Source organism: Prunus persica, chromosome G5 (assembly GCF_000346465.2).
Source record: "Prunus persica cultivar Lovell chromosome G5, Prunus_persica_NCBIv2, whole genome shotgun sequence".
Classification (NCBI taxonomy): domain Eukaryota; kingdom Viridiplantae; phylum Streptophyta; class Magnoliopsida; order Rosales; family Rosaceae; genus Prunus; species Prunus persica.
In genome coordinates, this window is record NC_034013.1 from 6,392,657 (window position 1) to 6,416,285 (window position 23,629).

The 23,629-nt window shown below is 43.1% G+C and overlaps 1 pseudogene; it reads right to left on the minus strand.

Annotated features, from left to right (window-relative positions):
- The window catches only part of LOC18777054, a 30,298-nt pseudogene continuing 9,148 nt past the window's right edge, over positions 2,480-23,629 (minus strand).

Genomic DNA, 23,629 nt, shown 5'->3' on the forward strand with positions numbered 1-23,629 from the left:
CCACCACTTTCTCCCTAATCTCAACCAACCCCAGCAACCACCTTTCCCATCCCCATTCCTCTGTCAAAATAAAGATACCCAAAAAACTTAGCAACCTTCCTCCTCTCTCTCTCTCTCTCTCTCTCTCTCTCTCTCTCTCTCTCTCTCTCTCTGTGCCAAAAAATCAGCTCTCCACTGTAACATCCCACATCGACCAACAGAGAGGGGGTGATGTGTCTTATATGTATATGCCCACCTCCATCTAGCACGAGGCATTTTGGGAGCTCACTGGCTTCGGATTCCATGGGAACTCCGAAGTTAAGTGAGTTGGGGCTAGAGCAATCCCATGATGGGTGACCTACTGGGAAGTTGCTCGTGAGTTCTCAGAAACAAAATCGTGAGGGCAGAGAGGGGGGGTCAAAAGCGAACAATATTGTGTTACGGCGGAGCAGATCGCGGGATGTGACAATTTGGTATCAGAGCCACTCTGCCGTGTGGTGAGAGTGTGCCGACGAGGGAGTCGGGTCCCTAAGGGGGGTGGATTGTAATATCCCACATCGACCAATGGAGAAGAGGTGATGTGCCCTTATATGTACATGCCCACCTCCTTTTAGCATGAGGTCTTTTGGGAGCTCACTGACTTAGGATTCCATGAGAACTCCGAAGTTAAGAGAGTTGGGGCTAGAGCAATCCTAGGATGGGTGACCTAATGAGAAGTTGCTCGTGAGTTCCTAGAAACAAAACCGTGAGGGCGGATAGGGGGGCCCAAATCAGACAATATCGTGCTGCGGCGGAGTCGATCCTTGGATGTGACATCCAGTCTCTTCGACATCATCAAACCCTAACTAACAATTCACCCGATGTCTCTCTCCTTCTTTGGCTCCCACCAAGGGAGATAAGGACTGCCACATATGCGAAATCTGAAGTCAATTAGTGATTTTATTTGTGAGTTTTGAGCCTTTTGACAATTGAGGGGAGGAGGTTGACAAGAGAGAGAGAGAGAGAGAGAGAGAGAGAGAGAGAGAGAGAGAGAGAGAGAGAGAGAGAGAGAAAGGGAGAAGTTGGGGTGGGTTTTTTCTAGGTGTGGGTTGGTTGGGCAGTGGGGCTGGTTGAGATAAGGGAGAAGGTGGTGGGAGTTGATGATTAGGGATAATAAAAAAAAGGACATTTTTATCTTTATTTTTATTTATTCCTATTTTAAATAATTTCAAGCATTTTTTTTAATTTTTAATTTGAATCTTTTAATTTTTAATAGTTAAAGTTACCAAAATAACCATGTCACTTCAACTGATTTAATTGTTTTTATCTGAAAACTAACAGAATGGGGTAACCTTGGTCACATAATGGAAGTTCAAAGAGGAGATTGAGTCATTTAAAATATTAGAGGACAAACTGAGACTATTTGAAAAACTTATGGGGCATTTCAACAAATAAACCAAGTTGTAATGCTTCAAGTACTTGTATAAATAAACACAACGATTTCCGACCCTCTCCCTAAACTGTCAGTGGGAATCTTCAAGAATCATAATGTGCCATCGTTTACAAGGTGACCATGATGAGATAAAACTGTCATGTTTTAACAAATCGTAAAGGCTTTTTATATTGAAGCATAAAGCAGCTATAAAAAGGAATAAGGTTGCCTAGTTTTTTTTTATAGGTATAAGCCTAAGGGCTTCTAATAATGGAGTATTGAGGGACAAATGGGGTTAGCCGACCCCATGCCAGTTGGAAAAAAAGGGGTGAAGTTCTCATGCTACCCAATGCTTGCTGGAGTGCGACCCTAAGGCGGCCCGCACACCAACTATTCGACTAAATGAGCGAGAGGGACCTTGTTCTGCTGCCCTGTGTAGCGCAGGCGAGACTGTCTTTTTTTTTTTTTTGTTTTTTTAATAAAAAAAATGCCTGGCCAAAACGACGCTGTTTTGGTCTAGGTGTGTTTTTTTATTTATTTATAAATTACCTGGCTTCAAAACGGTGTCGTTTTAAGCCAGGTTAAAAGAAAAGGAAAAAAAGGAAGAACCATCATCCTTACTCGACTCCAACAGCCTCCAAATCCCAAAAACCCAATTTCTTCCACATTTTCCCTCTCCTCTCTCAAACCTTAATCCTTAACCTCCAGACCGGCGCAAACCACCCCCTTGCCGCCACGGCGCTACCACCTCTCATAAATTCAAGTGAGTAGGACTCCTACATAATCATTTTTAGTGTTAATTTTTTCTTTAAAAATTTGGAGACTTTTACACTATGACCCTATGACCATATGAGGTCACAATCCTGCATCCGCCATTGATGATAACCAGGTGTCTTTGGTGACATTGTGCCGAACTAGTCCACCTAAATTATAATATGTGTATAATCAGTAATATTAATATATCATATTTAGACCTAAAAAGTGAACCCTATAAGGAAAGAAAGGACCGATATATGCATGCAAGAACCATCTTAACATAACTTCAATACATAACAATGTTAACGTTCCAGGAAACACAAAAATAATTTTTCAGATCTTAAGGCTCTCTATGTAGGATTTTTCCTCTTTGAAGGAGAGAAACTTCATATATTCATCCAAGCTACTTGCGCTGTATCTTTCTGGATGATCTTCATCAACAAGCTCTGTGGCAGGCTCCACCATATCTTCCATGGCTAGGCTAAGAAAGCTACCTACAGAAGCCCTACTCATTAGAGGGCTTGGCACTATAAAAAAAGTGGCAACAATTACCGTTTTGTCATCAATTTTGGTACCTGTTGTGGGAGTTACTAAAGGCTTTAGTCACTAAAAAAAGCAAAAAAGGTGATTGAAAGCCTTTTTAGTCACCAAAAAAGTCAAAAAAAGGTGATTAAAGCCTTTAATATCAGCACTTCCAGCAGTGCAACCAAGAGGAGGGCCGGGGGGGGTGTGTGGGGGGTGTGTTGGTTTGGCCCAAAATCTCGTTTCCAGAACAAAAAATGGCCTGAGCATATGGTGGCACCCAGCAGACTGGGCTAGCCCCAGTTTTGCAATGACGTCAGTTGTGGTGTTCAAAATTTTTTTAAAGTTGGCGCGTGCGTTGCACGCCCCACCGTTAAAAAAAATTGCACGCGCTATACAGTAGCCACCAATGGCTAGCTTCCACGTGTCAGCGTCTGGGCTCTCTGATAAATTTTTTTTCCTCCAATCCAACGGCAGCCAATTTTTGTGCAATAAAAAAAAAGAAAAAAAAATTGAATTTTAAAAAAAAAAAAAAATTAATGAATTTTTTTTTTTCTGCTATAAATATCAACCAATACTCTTCATTTTTAACACCAAATCCTCATACATTTTCTTCTCCTTCAACTATTATTTGCTTTCTACTCACTATTATTTTCACTTTCAAGTTTTATTTTTCTATATCATATTATGGCTTCTTCTATCGAAACCGGAGGGGCATGGAGCATGATGGAAGATGTTTTGTTGTGTGAGTGTTGGGTCCAAATTAGTCATTGTCCCGTCTCGGACAATGAGATGAAATTCTGTCATATGTGGAAAAAAATTCATAACGAATTTTGTGAAAGATCGGGTTTAACCGGTACTGAAATAGCATTATCTAGTAGGTGAAAAATTCTCAATAAAGAGTTGGCGAAATGGAAAGATGCCTTGGCAAAAGCGATGGACAACCATAGAAACGGGGAAAATCTTAGTAATGAAGTAAATTATTTGTAATTTTCGTTTATTAATTTTAATGTCCTGTTAATTTTTATTTAAATATTTCTTGCAATTTCTATATTTTGTTAATATTTCTTGTATTTTCAATATTTATTTCAATATTTCTTGCAATTTCTATATTTTGTTAATATTTCTTGCATTTTCAATAAATTGTTAAAATTTATTGCATTTCCATTATTTTATTTATATTTGTTGCATTGCCAATATTTTTTTAAGTTTCTTGCATTTCCAAATTTTTTTTATTTTTTATTTTATATATAGATTATGCAAGCACAAATGTGGTATGGTGCTACTGGGTAATGCAAAAAAACTAACGGTTTTTTGTAGAAGCCGTTTTAGGTCCCTGGGCGTAGGTCTGCGCAGGTAGTCCCTAGTGTATAGAGTTTCGACTGCATCACAAAATCTCACCAAGCTCTCCAAAGTAGTGAACTTCCCCATCAGGACAATCTCATCCACCTGATCAGCAGATGACCCATATGCCAACATTCATATAACAGCTGTGAACTTCCGTTCAAGAAGAAGTTCCAAATTTCCAGCAGCATTTTTCTTTTGAACAAAGTATTCATCATAATTGGAAATATCATGCATGACTTTATTGAACAAATGAGGTTGCATTCTATATCACGCAAGAAAATACCCCAAGAATGTCTATGTCTGTCCACATTCGGGCCACGATCTTCTTGTGAACCATGGCGGCTCTGGTTTTTTTCATCAAGCAAAGCCACTGCCATGACAAGTTGCTAATCTAGGTCTTTCTACGCCCTTTTGCCTGCAACTCATCTACGCCTTCTTTCTGTAGTTTCTCGCTCTTGCCTCTCCAAGACCTCGTTCATGTCTACCATTGAGAATGGAGTATGAATTCTAAAATCTGAAAAATGAAAATATAGAGAAGATCTGGTGTGAGAGGTATGAGCTGAGCCTTTGGTTTTATAGAAAAATTTAGGCATATAGAGATGACACGTGGCGCAATTTTAGAGGGTGAAAATCTTATTTGAAATTTGAAATTTATCTGAAATTTGAAATTTGAAATGTATCTGAAATTTGAAATTTGAAATTTGAAATTTGAAATTTGAAATTTATCTGAATTTTGAATTTTGAAATTTATATGAAATTTGAAATCGAAAATCTTATCCGAAAATTTTATATGATTATGAGATATGAATAGTATTGACACGTAGGAACCCAAAAATCATATCCGAAAATATTATCCAAATTAATTGTTTAGGTAAACAAATTTGTGAAAAAAATAAAAAAATGAATAGTATTTGTCCTTTGTCATGACAACTGCTGGAAACACACATTGCTTTTTGCAAGGGCAGCCACTATTCACGTGAATAGTAACTGCCCTAGCCCCCCCTACCATGGCAAAGAGCAAACTACTGGAAGTGCTCTTAGCCCCACAGCAGTCACAAAAATTGGTGATAAAATGATAATTGTTGTCACTTTTTTTTGTAGTGTGGAAAACACTATTGTACAACTCATTGCTGAGAACTTCAAGATGATTCCCTACCAGGACTTTAAGGGCACCATCGGTTGCTGGGACAGACTTCCAAGCATTGTCGTCTGTGAAATCCATGATCTCAAGGCCTGACATGTTTTCAAGAAGGATGGTGATGAAACTGTGGTCTGTATGTGATGAAAGTCCGAGCATATTGCTTGATGGGGAAGATTGTGGGTATTTGTTGGCTATTATTACGTCCACTCCTTGCTCAAGCTTGTTCCTCAAGTAAGTTGGACTTAGAGCTAAGCTCTCCACAATGGCTCCCATTATTTCATTGCTTAATCTCCTCACCTCCGCTGCATAATTTCCCAAGTTTCCTCTAACAAAAACATCAAATTAATTTCCTTAGTTACTTTAAATTATAATTAACTATATGAAGGAACTCTCTCCAAAAAAAAAAAAACAAAAAAAAAAAAAAACAAAACAAACTATGAAGTACCGAGTTCATGGTCTAATAATACCCAGTCTTCACTTTGTATGCCTCAAATTTGAATATGATGAATAAATAGTAAATAGTAAATTTGGCTTATACCCTTTAAATTCAATTTGTCTTATCTACAACCCTTCACTTTTCGTTCCTATAAATAATACCCAATTTTTATAAGTAAAAACCCATGACTGGGATCCAACTTATCAAGTTATCTTATTAAGCTCAATATCTAATTTATTATAATTTTTTGATTCCCAAAATACCCCTATTTACAATTCAATGGGTTGGTGTTTTAATTTTTGGTTCCCCAATTTATTGTGGTGATTTTCTTCCGAATTTTTGTATGCAATTAATTATCCATTTTTTTTAATATTAAAATTCATTAATAGATATAGTCAACAATGAGTTGGCCGGAAAGGCTTAGTTTTCCTTATTTGCTTGCCTTTTTGAAATTTTGTTCCATCTTTTTTTTTTTGGTAAATACCATGAGGTGCCCCCAACTTGAAGGGTAAGATTAATCCCCGCTTGGGGTTTGGCTTGTCCCTGATCACAAAGTGCTTCCAACGGGTTTTGAACTCTTGCCATTGAGGCGCCAGGTAGCTCACCAACTGAATGTGACAGTTTGCCAACCGTTTTTTGGTTCAATAAAAGTACCTCAGGGTTGATTAAAAAAAAAGTACCGCAGGGGATTTCATTTATTTAAAAAAAAATGGATTTTGGATTTTGAATTTTATTTATTAAAGTTTTATTGTACCTGGTTTTTCATGAATAATAATCTACCTATTATTATTTTTAAATAATAATGTACCTATTTCATGACAGTAATTTACCTATTATTTTAATAATCTACCTATTATCTTTTATGAGTAATAATTTATCTATTATTTGCTCCTATGAGTCATATGATGTAATAATGTAGGCATGAAAATGTTAACGTACATAATATCATCTAATTAACATACTTTTTTTTCTTTCTATGGCATTGTACCTATTAGAATATATATTATATAGATATATATAATTGAAGGATATTAAGTAAATATATATAATTGGTTCTTTTTCTTTTTCTAATTGTTTTATTTATTTATTTATGTTTTATTTTTTTAGCTTCCACTGCTGTTTTAGGAATTGATCTAATTTACCAACTAAAATTTTCATTTCAATAGTCCTTCAACTCTTCATTTGGTATCAAAACGGCCAAATTGTCAAAGTCTGTCAATTGTTCCGTGAAATCAAGGGATAAAATCGTTATTATGGATTAACATATTAATAAAATAATATAAAATTATAGAAAAATATGGTATATAAAAAAAAATCATTTCTCCGAAGGAGGTTAAGAGGGAGTATTTGAACTAGTTTGATTGTAAGCCATTATTACATGTGTTTACACCATAATGAACCGAGCAGACCCAGCACCAAAGTGACTAGCACCAAGGCAGCCACGCCTTCTCCTGTGCCGAAGGAAGACACACTTCCGAGGTGCCAGACACCTACCGAAGATCCCAGCTGCCAAACCTAATCTTCAGGACACGTGTCGCCACCACGACGACTTGCACAAAGTCCCACATCGGAACTTTGTGCAAACCTCCTACTTTCACCTCCCTATAAATAGGGAACAGTACCCAGGTAAAAAGGATAACTATTCTCCCACTTTTACTGTTACTCTGCCAGACTTACTACTTGTAATTGACTTAGGCATCGGAGAGCCTTGGGCCGGCACCACACCGGTGTCCGAAGCTTAACGATTGCTTCTCTCACTTTGTCTTCTGCAGGTTTCCCATCAACCTATATTTCACCAAGGGCCTCAGCTCTCTTCCCTGCTGAAGACCCCGCATACCTAATCCCTAAGTTGGACTCACTATTGGCCGGGCCATTTTGAGCATCAACAGTTTGGCGCCGTCTGTGGGAATCTGACACTTGAATCCCCTCTTTCTCTATCAGCCCAGCTGGCTCCTTCACCCATCAGGCCCCGTCGCCTCTTCTTCACCCCACACTCTGCTATGCCGACCGAGGATAGCCACGATACCCAGCATCATACCCCCCGCGATGGTACTTCTAGAAGGAAATCTTCGGAAGATGCCACTCTCCAGGCAGAAGTGGAGCACCTCCGCGATAGTGTCACTAAAATGTCGGAAAAATACGAGCACCTTCATTGCAGGAACGTTGAGCTAGAACATGACTACCGTGCTTTAAAGCGGAACTGAGAAAGGACTCACACCCAGGATGCCCAGCAAGACCTCACCCAGAACGTTGGGCTTATTCAGCCGAACCAGCTAGTACATTCCAGCCACAGTGCCTCGGCCCAAGCTAGGCTCCGCAAGGGTAAAGACCACCTTCATCCGGAGATAACCCAGTCACGACCCCTTTGCGTTCCCCCACCGAGGGACCGGCCCCATGAACCAGTCAGGATCTACCAAGATTGCAGGGATCGCCTCTCGGACCGTCAGCCAAGGCCGATCCCTATCCTTGTCAACCTCGAAGACCCACGGGTGACACAACTGGGCCCCTCACCAGCCCCCGTCCGCATACCCAACGAGGAAGGTGTCGGGGACTCGGATACTTGGGAATTTTATAATTCAGAGACCTGGCCAAATTACCACACCGAGGCGCTAGAAAATTGGGAACAATCCCCAGTCCCTGTCTGCCCCGCCCCCAGGCCTTTGGCACCTGAAACTCTTCCTCATGCCGACCCGGCCATGAGGCTTCTCTTCGAAAAGGTCCGGCGCTGGAAAGCGAACAACATCGCAGCCATCAACCCCTCTGGGCAAAACCACGACCAGGGCCCTTTACCGAACGCATCCTCCACTACCACCAGGAGAAAGATATCCAGCCACTCCGCATCGCTTTCTACACTGGCACGGAGGACCCTCTCACCCACATCCACTCCTTCCAGTCTGCCCTTGGGTGCAAAGGCCTCACTGATGAAGGCATGTGCCTCCTTTTCCCTTCCACCCTCAGCGGCGCGGCCCTGAATTGGTTGTACAGGCTCCACCCCCGCACCATCAACTCCTTCGATAGTCTCAAGCAGACGTTCCTGGACCATTTTATGATCCAGACTGATCGCCTATACTCTGCCGACGACTTGTATATGCTTAAGCAGGCTGAGGACGAACCCCTTCGGGAATATGTAGCTCGGTTCAGTCATGAATACTCCCGCTGCCCAGACACTGACGATCGCGCTGCCTTCGGCGCTTTTAAGAGCGGCTTCCGCGAGTCCAACTTCCGCCACCTGGTTCATAGCAACAGTTGGAACACATATGCAGAGCTGATGAAGCAGGCGGCGGTCCATGCTAAGGCTGAATACTTCAATTCCAAGCGTGGCCCAGCCAACCTGGCGCGCAACACTTTCGCCGACCCTCCACCTGCTTCAGCAACCGCCCCAGCCCCACCTCAGCATTCTACCCCTGCCCCGAGTGCCCAGGACAACCAACAACATAAGCAGAAGGATAGCTACCAGCATCCCTTCGGTAATAACAAACGTGGCAGACATGGCAACCACCACCACTCTAGTGGAAGCAACCCTCCCAAGACAGCTGATCGGGCCCCACTTCCATTCACACCCAGGCCCAGGTTTGAGGTTTTTACGACCCTCAATACTACCTATGAGAACGTCCTGGTGCGTGAAGCCCCCATCATCCCCAAGCCACCCCCCCGGAGACCATCCAACAAGCCTATGCCAAACACGGGGGTCTTCTGCCGCTTTCATCAATTCAGCGGCCATGACACCGAGTCTTGTGTTGCGTTGCGCAACATAATTGAAGGGCTCATCCGGGAGGGTAAGCTGGACAACTATGTGCGCAACATACCAGCCTCGCCTAACCCTCACCAACGATAAATCAACATGATCTCCACCATCAGCGGAGGTCCTACCCTGGCTGGCACCTCCAACAACTCCATCAAACATTATGTCCGCTCCACCTATGCGCACCAGGTCTTCAGCACCGAGCAGGGACGCTTGCCAAAGACCCATAGGACTGGCTGGGCCCCCATTACCTTCTGCGAGGAGGAGGAGCGTGGTGTTATCCTCCCCCATGACGACCCACTCATTATCCGGGCTGACATTTCTAACTTCGACGTTGGGCGTATCCTGGTGGACATTGGCAGCTCGGTCAGTGTGATGTTTGCCGAGGCCTTCAACGAACTCCAGGTCCCGCCTCACCTACTCGACCGAAGCATCACACCCCTTGTGAGCTTCTCGGGTGATGTGGTCCAGCCCATTGGCAGCATTCATCTCCCTATCTCAATTGGGGCCGCACCTCAGCGGACGACGATCACTACCCCCTTCCTTATCGTCGATTGCCCCACAGCCTACAACGTCATCCTCGGCCGCCCAGCCTTGGCCCAAATGAGGGCTTTTATTTCCACGCATATGCTGCTGTTGAAGTTTCCCACTCCCAATGGCCCAGGCACGGTGCGCGGCGACCAACTCGGGGCCCGAAGCTGTTATGCTTCAGCAGTAAAATCCACCAATCGCCAACCTAGGAGTGAGGCCCTTGCGGTAACCATGGCGCCCGCCCCCCCTCAAGCTGGCACCGACCCACCTGAGGACCCGAGGGAGGAGTCCATCGCACCACAGGCCGAACCTATGGAGGACCTGGAGCTGGTTACCCTCCATGACGATATCCCGGATCGGCACCTCCATCTCGCCAGAGCTTCGCTCTGACCTGGTCGCCTTCCTCCGCCTCAACTCCGAAGTCTTCACATGGTCCTACAATGACATGCCTGGCATATCCCCAGACATCATATCCCATAGGCTTAGCGTCAATCCTGCCGTCAGACCAGTCCGACAGAAGCGTCGCGCTTATGATCCCGAGCGCTATGAGGCCATGAGGGCGGAGGTGGATCGATTGAGTAGCATCGGATTCATCAGGGAGGTTGACTATCCTACATGGCTGGCTAATGTCGTGATGGTTCGCAAGCCAAGAAAGGGCTGGCGCATGTGTGTCGATTACACCAACCTTAATCGGGCTTGCCCAAAGGACAGCTTCCCGCTACCCCGCATTGACCAGCTAGTCGACGCCACGGCCGGCCACGCCCTCCTTAGCTTCATGGATGCTTATTCAGGTTACAACCAGATCTTCATGCACCCCGAAGATCAGGCCCACACCTCTTTCATTACGGACCGCGGCCTCTACTGCTATAAGGTGATGCCCTTTGGCCTCAAAAACGTCGGGGCTACTTATCAGCGTCTGGTGAATCAGCTCTTTGCCCCACTGATTGGCAATACCATGGAGGTCTATGTCGATGACATGCTAGTCAAGAGTCGCACAGCTGACCAACACATCCCTAACCTCTCTGCCATGTTCACCATCCTAAAGCAGTACAAAATGAGGCTTAACCCCACCAAATGTGCATTCGGGGTGGCTTCTGGCAAATTCCTGGGCTTCATGATCAGCCAGAGGGGTATTGAGGCCAATCCAGAAAAGATCCAGGCCATCTTAGACATGACGGTACCTAAGACGGTCAAAGATATCCAAAGCCTTACAGGGCGTGTCGCAGCCCTGACCAGATTTATCTCCAAAGCCACTGACCGCTGCGCCCCATTCTTCAAGGCCCTTAAAGGCACCAAAAGAAACATCACCTGGACTGCTGAATGCGACACGGCTTTCAGCGAGCTCAAGGAGTATATGGGCCGGGCCCCTTTATTGTCAACCCCGGAGCACGGAGACATCCTCGTGATTTATCTCTCCATCTCAGCTTCGGCTGTTAGCTCTGTGCTCATCCGATCAAAAGATAACGCGGAACACCCAGTGCATTATGTTAGTAAAGCATTGCAAGATGCCGAAGTTCGGTACCCGGACATCGAAAAATTGGCGTTTGCCCTGGTCGTCTCGGCAAGACGCCTCCGACCATATTTCCAAGCTCACACCATCCATGTCTTAACCAACCAACCACTCCGACAGGTGTTGCAGAAGCCAGAAACTTCTGGGAGGCTGGTTAAGTGGGCCATTGAACTTGACGAGTTTGATATCCATTACAAACCCCGCCCGGCTCTAAGGGGACAGGCCGTTGCTGACTTCTTATCCGAATTCACGGAGCCTCAAGCTTCGGCAGCTATCCAGCCCATAACCGAACCCAATCCCCCTCCCAGCCAGGACCAAACCCCCACCGAAGGCAATCTCGACCTAACCCAGCCCCTGTGGACCTTATTCGTAGACGGCTCTTCTAATGCCCAGGGCTGTGGGGCCGGCCTCGTTCTCATCTCCCCAGACAAGGTTGCCCTCGAGTACGCCCTCCGCTTCAAATTCCAAGCCTCCAACAATGAGGCCGAATATGAAGCACTCTTAGCTGGTCTTCGATTAGCCAAAGAGATGGACGCCAGGCAAATTCAGATATTCAGCGATTCACAACTCGTGGTCCACCAGGTCAACCAGGACTTCACGGCTAAGGATGCCTCTATGACGGCCTACCTCCAGCACGCTCGGCACTTGCTGGCGACCTTCCACGCCCACTCTATCAAGCAAGTGCCGCGCTCCGAGAATAGCCATGCCGATGCACTAGCCAGGTTGGCATCAGCCTTGGAGCAAGGAATGGGTCGCCACATCCACATCGAGTTTTTGGCCCAGCCCAGCACACAAGCCCCACTCATCTGCACTATTGATCACAACCCTACATGGATGGACCCCATCCTCCAGTTCTTACAGAACCAAACACTACCGGCTAATCCGGCAGAAGCACGACGCGTTCGCCATCGCTTTGCCCGTTACCTGATCATTAACGGCTCCTTATACAAGCGGGGTTTCAGCCTTCCTTACCTCCGATACCTGACTCCAGAGGAGGGTCACTATGTCCTCCGAGAAATCCATGAAGGCATATGCGGTAACCACTCGGGCGCACGCTCGCTGGCCCATAAGGCAATCCGCCAAGGATACTTCTGGCCATCGCTCCACACTGACGCCCAGGAATTCACCTAGAAATGCGACAAGCGTCAGCGATTCGCCAACATTCCACAACTCCCGGCTGAACCGTTGACTGCCATCGTCAGCCCTTGGCCATTTGCCCAATGGGGACTGGATCTCATTGGACCTATGCCAGAGGGCAAGGGCCAAGTCAAGTATGCAGTTGTGGCCGTAGACTACTTCACCAAGTGGGCTGAGGCTGAGGCCTTGGCCACCATCACTGCGGCTCGCATCGAATCCTTTGTGTGGCAAAACATTGTATGTCGCTTCGGCATCCCCAATTCCATCGTCACCGACAATGGCCGGCAATTTGACAACGCCAAATTCAAACAATTTTGTTCCAACCTCAAGATTCGTCTGTGTTTCGCCTCCCCAGCCCATCCTCAGTCCAATGGCCAGGTCGAAGCCGTGAACAAAATTATCAAGAAGACCCTCAAGACAAAACTTGACAAAGCCAAGGGCTGCTGGCCAGAACTACTCCCAGAAGTACTCTGGTCCTACCGCACCACCTTCCGCACATCCACGGGTGAAACGCCGTTCTCCCTATCATTTGGAACCGAGGCCGTGGCTCCGGTAGAGATTGGCCAGCCCACATACCGAACCTCCACTTACGATGCCACGGCCAATGACGAGCAGTTGGCCCTCAACCTCGACTTCATTGACGAGCTCCGGGACCAATCGAGCATGCGTAATGTCGCGTACAAACAACGGATCGCCAAATATTACGACTCCCGAGTCAAGCCCCGTGCTTTCAAAATGGGGGACTGGGTCATGCGCAAAGTTTCCTTGGCTTCCAAAAATCCCAACGAAGATACCCTCGGCCCTACATGGGAAGGTCCTTATGAGATTATCAAAATCTGTCGCCCCGGCACTTATCAGCTTCGTGATTCCACAGGCAAGACGCTGCCTCACCCGTGGAATGCTGACCACCTCAAGTACTATTACAAGTAAACATATCTAGACCCTAGGACAATACTTTGGTCTTGATTATTTACTGTAAGGTAGAAGTAAGGTATCTAGACCCTAGACCACTTGTACCTTCTGCCTTTCGGCACCTATTAAATGAAACGCTTGACTCCGGCTCATTTTCATGCATTCACATGGCTATTACTTTACTAGCACAATTGATATCACACAAGTCTCATATCATAAATAAAAACACCCTGGCTCCAGGCAAGGACAAGTGTTCATACATAAACAAAATAACTGTTCCAACACAATCACTAAAGTACAAAGTCACTATAACACATAACGAAGGCAACGCCTTCAAGACTCGGTCGACGGGGCATCCTCAGTGGCCGGCTCAGCCTCTGGTATCGGGGCGCTAGCATCAGCAGGAGGGGTCTGAGCAGGAGGCTCGCCACTGGTGTCAAAGTTAATCTCCACCGAGGGGTTGAACCTGACCAACCTATCTTCCCAGCGAAGCTGCTCATCAACCAGTCGGTCCATGATATAGCTCTTCAGCTCCTCTGAGGATCGGAAGGACTCAATCGCCTCGACTCGGGCAGCAACCACCTCCTCGGCCTTCGATCTCTTCAGCTCCTCCACCTCCTTGGCCAGGGCCGCCTTTTGAACCAGCAAGGCGTTCTTCTCTCGGATGGCCTCCTGCGCCTCCGCCATTTTGCTCTTGGCTAGCTCATCCCGCCTCTTCAGCCTCTGGATCTCCTTGTCAGCCTTAGCCATGCTGACGTACATCTCGCCAAAGGCCTGCAAAACAAAAACCATGTTAGTCAATCCACACACACACAATCCAACACAAATACATTCAAAAAGGGCCTAAACACTTACATAGGCAGAGGTGAGGATCGTCTTTTGGGCCCGGTCAATGAAAGAAGAAGCTGGAGTCCTCGCCAGAGCCTCAGGGTCGCTCTTCACGCCTTCCAGGAAGACGTTCACTAAAGGCACCTCCTGCCGGTGCATAGCCAGGTTGACCTCCTTCTTCTGCTGGCGTAGTCTGCCGAAGTCTACCTTCTCTACCCCTTCAGCGAACACGTCCTCCATGCCGAAGGGTAGCTTCGGCGGTGCCTGCAGATCAAAGGGCGGAAGTCTCGGCCCTGACCCCATCACATGCTGATGAGCCTCCTCCAAGGCTTTCCTTTTCCCCAGCACGTCCGCGACCCGACCCTCATCATCATCCCTGGGTCATTTTCCAGCACTCTTCTCAGCTTTCTTGGCCCGAGACTCCCTCAGCCGCTTCTGCATCTCGGCCTCATCAATGTCTACGGCCACCTTCGTGCTCCCCCTTATGATGCCAGCCACTGTCCAAACAAACAAAACAACTACATTAGTCCCAACCACAAAAGGCCCAGCACACAACTCATGAATGTGACCCAGGTACTTACTTCCTTGAAGGAGTCCGGACTCAAACAAATTCTTCTGAGTGACTAGGTTCTCGCACTCGCGCTCGGTCTCCGACAGCTGCGCCCTCACCCACTCAACCTCGTCTTCCTGCTCCTTGGAGATAGGCCCCCACTTCACTGAACCTGCACCAAAGGTTAGATACTACTTAGCCATTTATACTGGCACAGACAAAATAGAGAACCAAGAACAAGAGCTACAGCAAAACACTATCAAACATCAAACAGTCTTAAGGAATGGGGCCGAGGACCTATAGACTGGAAGTGGGTAGGAATGTGTTGGACAACGCTCTTCCCTGGCGGACTCTCCCAGTTCCCATAAGCCATGCACCACCTGTTCCTCCAGGACTTTTGTGTAGTTGGCTTGTGCCCAATAAAATAGCCTCTCTCCCTCGCCTTTCGGCAATTCGCCTGTACCCAGCCAAAATTCCCCTGCTGCTTCGAAATAGAATACAAGTACATGAACTGCTCGAACGTTGGCTCCCCCAACCCAGCCAACCACCAGGCAATGTACACCCCATGAAGAAGAATCCAAAAGTTGGGATTATACTGCCCCGGCGCATACCCCAACTTAGCCAACATCATCTGCCCCCACGGATGAAAGGGTAGTCTGAGGCCGTGTCGATACATATCCGTGAAAATCATCACGGAGTCATCCGCGGGATATCTGACTACATCGGCCTCCGTGGGTAACCTCAAGCCCACATAGGCTGGCACACAAAAATCTTTCCGCAGCTGGGCCAACTTTGCTTCTGTAAGCGTATTCCGCCTCGGCAATGGGACACCAACCTGAATGTCTACTCCCTCTGAAATTGAAGCCCCAGCTATACCCACGGACCCTGATGGTGATGCCTGGTTACTCGAACCCACCTCTTGCGTATGAGGCAAGGCTAGAACCCGGTTCGCTATAGCCTCTAACTCTACGTAATTCCTCTGCATCTCCCTATATGCAGCCGACCCAGAGTCTACTGATGGCTCACCCCCCTCAGCCCCACGCCCTATCATCCTACTTTCTATAATGCCTTCTACCATACCCTCTGTCCCTGAACTCTCCTCTTACAATTACAATTACAAAACTCACAAGTTCCCAACCCAGAAGTTACTTCTCGACCGCGAACTTGGGGGACTACTGTTTACACCATAATGATCCGAGCAGACCCAGCACCAAAGTGACTAGCACCAAGGCAGCCACGCCTTCTCCTGTGCCGAAGGAAGACACACTTCCGAGGTGCCAGACACCTACCGAAGCTCTCAGCTGCCAAACCTAATCTCCAGGACACGTGTCGCCACCACGACGACTTGCACAAAGTCCCACATCGGAACTTTGTGCAAACCTCCTACTTTCACCTCCCTATAAATAGGGAACAGTACCCAGGTAAAAAGGGTAACTATTCTCCCACTTTTACTGTTACTCTGCCAGACTTACTACTTGTAACTGACTTAGGCATCGGAGAGCCTTTGGCCGGCACCACACCGGTGTCCGAAGCTTAACGATTGCTTCTCCCACTTTGTCTTCTGCAGGTTTCCCATCAACCTATATTTCACCAAGGGCCTCAGCTCTCTTCCCTGCTGAAGACCCCGCATACCTAATCCCTAAGTTGGACTCACTATTGGCCGGGCCATTTTGAGCATCAACAACATGAGTGCAAACATAAATGTGCAGTGAGAGGTATTATTCATTTGCATAAAATTAGGGGATGAAAAATGATCAGCTACCAAATGAAGATCTAGTGGCATGATTTGTACATAAATCAACTTACTTGGACGCATTGTCATCCAATTTCAAAATTAGATTTTACATAAACGTTGTATTATTGGTGGGTTATCGTCTATGTTATTTGAGTTACAAAGGCCTATTTTAGCATACGAAGGAACCAGTTGCAAACAAATTGGGATTGCGAGGACATAAGTTGAAAATGATAAAAACTAAGGGCCCCAAAATTATAATTCCCCAAAAAAAAAAAAAAAAAAAAAAAAAGGTGCAGCAGAAGAGTCCAAATTAAATGTGCCCCGTGATCAAAATCAACTTCTTGTGACACACATAAGAACTTGAATAAAGAGTTTCAAAATACCTGAAATCTGTGGGATTATGAGGCCATGAACTAATCCAATCTTCAACGGGGTAGGCGTAAAGCTTGATCATGTCCCTCGAATTAGTCACAAATCTCGCTGGCTTTCTTACATCTTCAGACAAGAATATATTCTTCTAATCCATTGGCAAATCGAAGAATTTTGACAATGAGCCAAGAGCATTTTCAGTTGCTTATCCCGTACGTGATTGATAACCTACAAGTACAAGGATACATACATGAGTTACAACAATAATAAAATTTATTTATTAATATAAATAAAAAGCAACCTGAAATTAACATGTAATTCTATCATGTTTGGTACCTGAAACAAGCATCGTGAATACTTTTGACCACAAGAGGCTTCGTATGTGATTTTTCATGGTGCAGCTGAGTAACGTCAATAGTGGTTACTTGTGAAGAACGTAAAATTGGCACCAAAGAATTCATCTCTTCTTCCTCCTGCAAGTAGAAACTAGCAGAGGAGAGAGAGAGAGAGAGAGAGAGAGAGAGAGAGAGAGAGAGAGAGAGAGAGAGAGAGAGAGAGGCAATTCACATGACATACAGGTTTGGTTTTAGGACAATTATTTACTCTACTAAAAGCCATGCATACGTACCTTACAGTTTTGAGAAAAAGTTTTGTTTAGATGGAACAAGGAAAGTTCCGTTTTGAATTGTCTCAGTAACTAGATCAGAAAGAATGCACAGAAATTTGGAAAAATGTGTCTGTGTTCTCTAATTTGGGTTTGATTTTCGTATTCTTTGGAGTGCTAGCTTCAAAGCACCAGAGAGAACCAACGTTGTAGATTGAGTTTTCCAAATATCAATAGAGCATCAAAGAAATATCGGCAACATACCAAGTGCTAGCACACGTATCAAAAACTCTTATTAGAAATAAAATTACTCCAACGCTAAAAAGCTACTACTTATTGCATAAGTGCTCAAGCGCTAACTAATTAGTGAGTCAATATGACGTTAATTGTTTGAGCCCCATATGATATGATTTTATAATATGAACTGTTTATTAGACATCAGTCAGCAATTATATCTCCGTTCAAATGCTTGGATCATGAAATTATATTATGGAGTAAGACCCATCGAATGATTAGTGTGCCATATTACGTAACTAATAGCGCTTAAGCGTTGGTGTTACGGTTCCTAAAGAATTAAGCTCTAGTATATACATTTACATCAAGTTTGTTGCTTTACTATAACATATCAAAGGGCAAGGAAAACACAAATTTTTATTCAAATCTTAAGGCACTCTATGTAGGGTTTCTGTTCTTTAGAGGAGAGATGTTTGAAAAATTCATGTAAGCTAGTTGCCCTCTTATCTTTTGGGTTGCTCTTCATCAACCAGCTCCATTGCAGGCTCCACTACCATCTCTCCCATGGTTAGGCATAGAAAGCTGGGTATCGAGGCCCCACTCGTTTGAGGACTTGGAGTCACTCTGTGGAAAACACTCACTACAAGAAAAAAAGGCTAATGTAACGAAAACATTTCCTCACATTAGGCAAAATTTCCTCGCGATTACGTTAAAGTGACCATATTCTGGCGTCACAAGGGTCGTCACATTAGGCCCCTCACCCGATGTCGAATGTGACGACTATAACTCAGTGTCACATATAGGACACTGTGACGAGGTATGAATTTGTCACTGTTTACAATATATGACTTCTCGTGTTTTGTCACATTGTTTCTTTTGTGACGTGAAACAATAGGTCACCTAATTCATTTTTTGATGACTGGCAAATAGTCACATCATATCTAATATGACGACAGACAAGTTGTCACAACGTTCAATTTGTGAAGCTTTATAAATTGTCACTTTATTTAAAAATATGACATATAACAAATCGTCATATTGTATAATTTGTTAAGCCAAAAAAACTCATGACAATTGATAATACGTGTGAATGATTTCATGACAATGATCCTAATAAATATAATACTCTGCATCAAGAATAAAAAAGCTTCATATCATAGATGAATAATATCCAAAATAGCATATCCAAGTTAAGTATTTGCTTAATAGTATATCCAAGGTTCTAAACACGCTTAATATCCAAAATAACATAATGTAAATGTAAATCTCATCCTAGGTTGTTGCTGACGGCATCAAAGCTGCACGCAACATTGACATCAACTGTGCATTATCCAGCCCATCATTGTTGGATGCCTCCAAAACAGCCACCAAATTAGAATAATCTTCCTGCACACTTTGCATATTTGTGGCAAGCATTCTATACTGTATCTTGTAACTTGCTAAGCTCAGAATTAGAAGCTCCAGAAAAAAAGTAGTTGAGATATTGGCTTCCATTTGAGGAAAAGCACCAAGACCACAAATTGTCCTACCTTTCACTCCAAGTACATCACCCATGATCTTGAACTCAGCCTCAATTGGAACTCCTATTGAATCACCCTCAATATCCTCATCAGCTCCTCAATTAGCTTGGCCCTCAGTTCATTTCACATTTATTTCATTTTTTCCTATAGACAAACCAACAAATTAAAGTTGCATATGACATATGAGATGCCATTAGTAACTGTGTGTAAGAAGAACTAATCAACCAGCACCCATCTAAAAAGCAGTATTACATAGTGTTTTCTAAATATGTAAGAGGATGCACGATTTCTATCAATTTGGGTGCACTACTAATATAAATCATTATTGACTTACATGCTTTTCTTGGGCATCCTCACTAATCCAATTATGCTCTCTGTCTTTATGTAGCCTTTCCCAATTATCAATGAATGATAAAGGCTTCCCTTCCTATAAATCAGAAATAAAAAAACTGATTAAAGTAACATTTGTCATAAGTAACATCCATCCCATATCACAACAAATGGAAGTGAACCATATCAATAGGGTGCCAAAATGAATTATGGCAATGCCTACATGGACATAATATCTCACCACTGATATTCACATGGTGTCTTGCAACATCAATGAAGAATTCAATCCCTTTCTTATAATTTGGATTGTTTCCTCGATCACGACATTTGGCAATCCACTGCCTATCCATTTAAAACTTGTATTTATAACCACTATATAGAAGCAAAAATATACACAAACTTAAATAAGAAAAGTTAATGACTATGAGAAATGGCAAGGGAATTCACCTCTCTGCAAATTATTTCTAATAAACTTGCTCCTAGCAAAAAAGCAGCAGCGAGAACAAAAACAGCCTGCCAAAAGAAAAAGCAAGCACTAGTAATTTGATAATATACACGTTCCAAATTTATTATGTAGAAACAAATCTTTCAAGCAGCATGATGAGTTTTCATATTTTTTATGATATCCAAAAAGGCTTGGCTCATAATTGATCTTTTAGGTAGCCAACGATAGAAAGCATATTGATTAGATGTCTTATATTCTTCTATAATTGCCTCAGCAAGCACAAAAAAAGTAGCAAAGTTAATAAAATAAGTAAATAAAAGGAAAAGTACCAATAAAACTTCATATTACATCCCAATCTCCTCCTAAAGCACAACTCCAATTAGAACTCTAAGAACGAGATTTTTGAAAAATAAACACCGATTCATATTCCTATTTTTGAAAAGCAAAGATAATAAAGCAAATTAACAACAATGCATAAAAACCCAATAAATCAAATTATGCACGAAGAGATTTCTTTAACATTAAATTTCACAAATAAACCAATCAACAATCATAGGATGATTCTATAAATCCTAAATCTTAAACATGCAGAAATTCACCAAAATACTCAACTTACCCAAAAATGAAGCAAAGAGATTCGACCAAAAAAGCAAAGAGATAAAAAAAAATTACAAATATGATACCTATATTAGGATTAAGAAGACAGAGATATTGTGGTGCGTTGAGGAATTAGGAATGAAAGAGCTTTTGTTGACGTGGTAGTTGTCGCTGGAGCAATAATGGTTGTTGGAGAAGTAGCCGACGACGATACAATATCAATCGTGTCGGCCAAAGATTTGAGAAACGCAGATGGCTATGAGTTTTGGTTGCAGAGTGAGTAAAGAGTGAATAAACAAAGGGAGATGAATGAACAGTTGTAATTTTGATTAATATTTTATGTGAATAAGTGAGGCCAGGTCCTCACATGTGCGAATATGTGATGATAACTAAACCCTAAAATATAATTTTATTTTGGGGCGGGAAACTTTTCCACTCATTCCTTTTTATTTTTCATTTTTTGGATAGATATTCCCGCACTAAAAATTTATGAAGCCTTAAAATATTATATGTGACCCCACAAGCCTCACAAATAATTTTTGGTCTTTGCCGCCCAAAACCGCCAGACTATTTGTGAGGGATTTGGCCTTCCTCCAAAATTTCAGATGTCTTCGTTGTCTTATGAGTGACGAATTTACAAGCCTCACTTTTTATTTGGTCACATTAGCCTTTTTTTCTTGTAGTGACTCTTGTCCAATCCATTCTGAGCACTTAAAGATGATTTCCTACTAAGACCTTAAGGGTACCCTTTGTTGCTGGGACAATCTTCCAAACATTATTGTCTGTGAAGTCCATGACCTCATTGTTAGATTTCTTTAATACACAAACAAGATCTTTCACACAATACTGTAATACGTATAAAGACATGAACACATACCTGGAGCCATCTTCCTTAAGTACCAACTTATAAACTCATCCATTTCGTAGCAGCAGCAATCCTAGCAAGAACAGGAAAGGCTCAAGACTTCTGCTCTCTCTTAGATTCTGTTTCAGCTTTCTCTTTATGATGAAAATAGGTTTAGAGAACGTGTCTGATGAGAGCAGGGCTTTAAGCTTATATATAGGGCTAGGTCAAGTCGTTTATACTCATCACCGATGGCCGACTTGACTTATCTTCCAAGCCCACTTAATCGGTTCACACATAAATAAAAATAAAATAGCACCCCTTAATAGGCCTCAAAACCTTTCCTTATTTCACTAGGTTTTGGGCTTCAAGGTACAACTTAATTTAAACTCTTATCAAAACCTAATATAACTTAGTATCTAGTGCACCGATCTAAATAGGAAAACATAACATTCTCCCACTAGGTCAAGCACTAGAACACTAAGCTTCTGTATTTCGAAAGGTTTGATTATCTTTATTGGCCATGAGTTTAAAACAGTTAAGTCCTTCCCCTCAAGCTACCGTGAAAAGTGATTAAACAAAACGAACTATAGACAAGCACTGCTCTCTTTATTAAAAACAGGCCATCTATAATCACATAATGCAATCTCAAAACACATGAAGCACCTATAACACGAACCTTAATATGTACTGATCCTTAATGTGAATCTTTATGTATTTCAGTACAAGTACCCCTTTACGACTTAGCAAGCGTCAATCTGCAATGTTATTAAAACAATAGTATTTCAAAAAAGACCATAAACTCACATGCATAAACAAAGTTGCATAATAAGTTTAAACAACTAAATAGTCAAAATGGTAGAATTTATTTAATAATAAATAAAACTGCCAACCAAATTAACATCCTTAAATGCAAATCCCTCAATCCAGAAAACAGCAAAATAAACAAAACAAATAAACTAGTAAAATATCATAATGGGAACAAGACTCCCACTAGATTGCAGCAGCAAAGCTAAGAAATAGTCTCATGCTCTCAACGTGTCTTAGAAAAGCTTATGAAGGCAAAAACTTTATGAACAAATCTGCAATCATATCTTGAGTTATGATGTGATCAAACCTAACTAGTTTGTCCGCTACCTTCTCCCTCACTATTAAATACTTTCTGTCAATATGCTGAAGTCCAGACGATATCTTGTTGTTCATGCAGTGAAAAATAGCAGTAGTGTTGTCATTATATATTTGTATTGGTCTAGAAATCAAGTCCACTACCTTAATGTCTTTAATAAAATTTCTTAGCCATACTGCATGAGAAGTGGCTTCACAGCAAGCCATGTATTCTGCAAACATGGTTGAACTCGAAACACCAGTTTGTTTAGCACTCTTCCAAGCAACAACTGCTCCTGCCATCTTGAAAAGAAAACCTAAAGTAGAGATGTAATCATCCTCTGCTTTTCCAATATTCACATCAGTATAACCAACAAGCTTTAAATTTTATGTGCGTCTATAAATCAACATATAAGCCTTTGTTCTCTGTAGGTACAGAACCTTCTTTCTAGCTATCCAATGTTGCATTCCCGAATATGACTGAAATCTCCTCATCTTGCTATTGCACAATGCTAGGTCTGGCCTTGTACACATTTGTGCATACATAATGCTTCCAACTAGAGAAGCGTATGGCTTGTTCCTCATCTCATCTTCTTCTTCTTAATTCTTGGGGCAGTGCTCCTTATTTAAATCTCCTTTAGCTAACAGAACTTTCTGTCCAGAACACATACTCATGTCAAAACGCTTGAGTACCCTCTCAATGTATGTTTTCTGTGATAGGCCTAGAAGGCCTCGAGCTCGATCTCTCTGAATTTCAATGCCCAACATAAAAGCAGCTTCTCCAAAATCCTTCATCTCAAAATTATTTGAAAGTAGCTCCTTGGTGTCCTTTAGTAAATTGTGGTCATTTATAGCCAAAAGTATGTCATCAACATACAGCACCAGAAAAATAAATCGGCTCCCGCACTTCTTCAGATAAATGCACTAGTCAACTATGTTCTCTCCAAAACCATAAGAGGAAACAGTTTGGTGGAACTTGAAATGCTACCTCCTGCTTGCTTGCTTCAGTGCATAAATTGCCTTGTCAAGTTTGCAAACCATATGC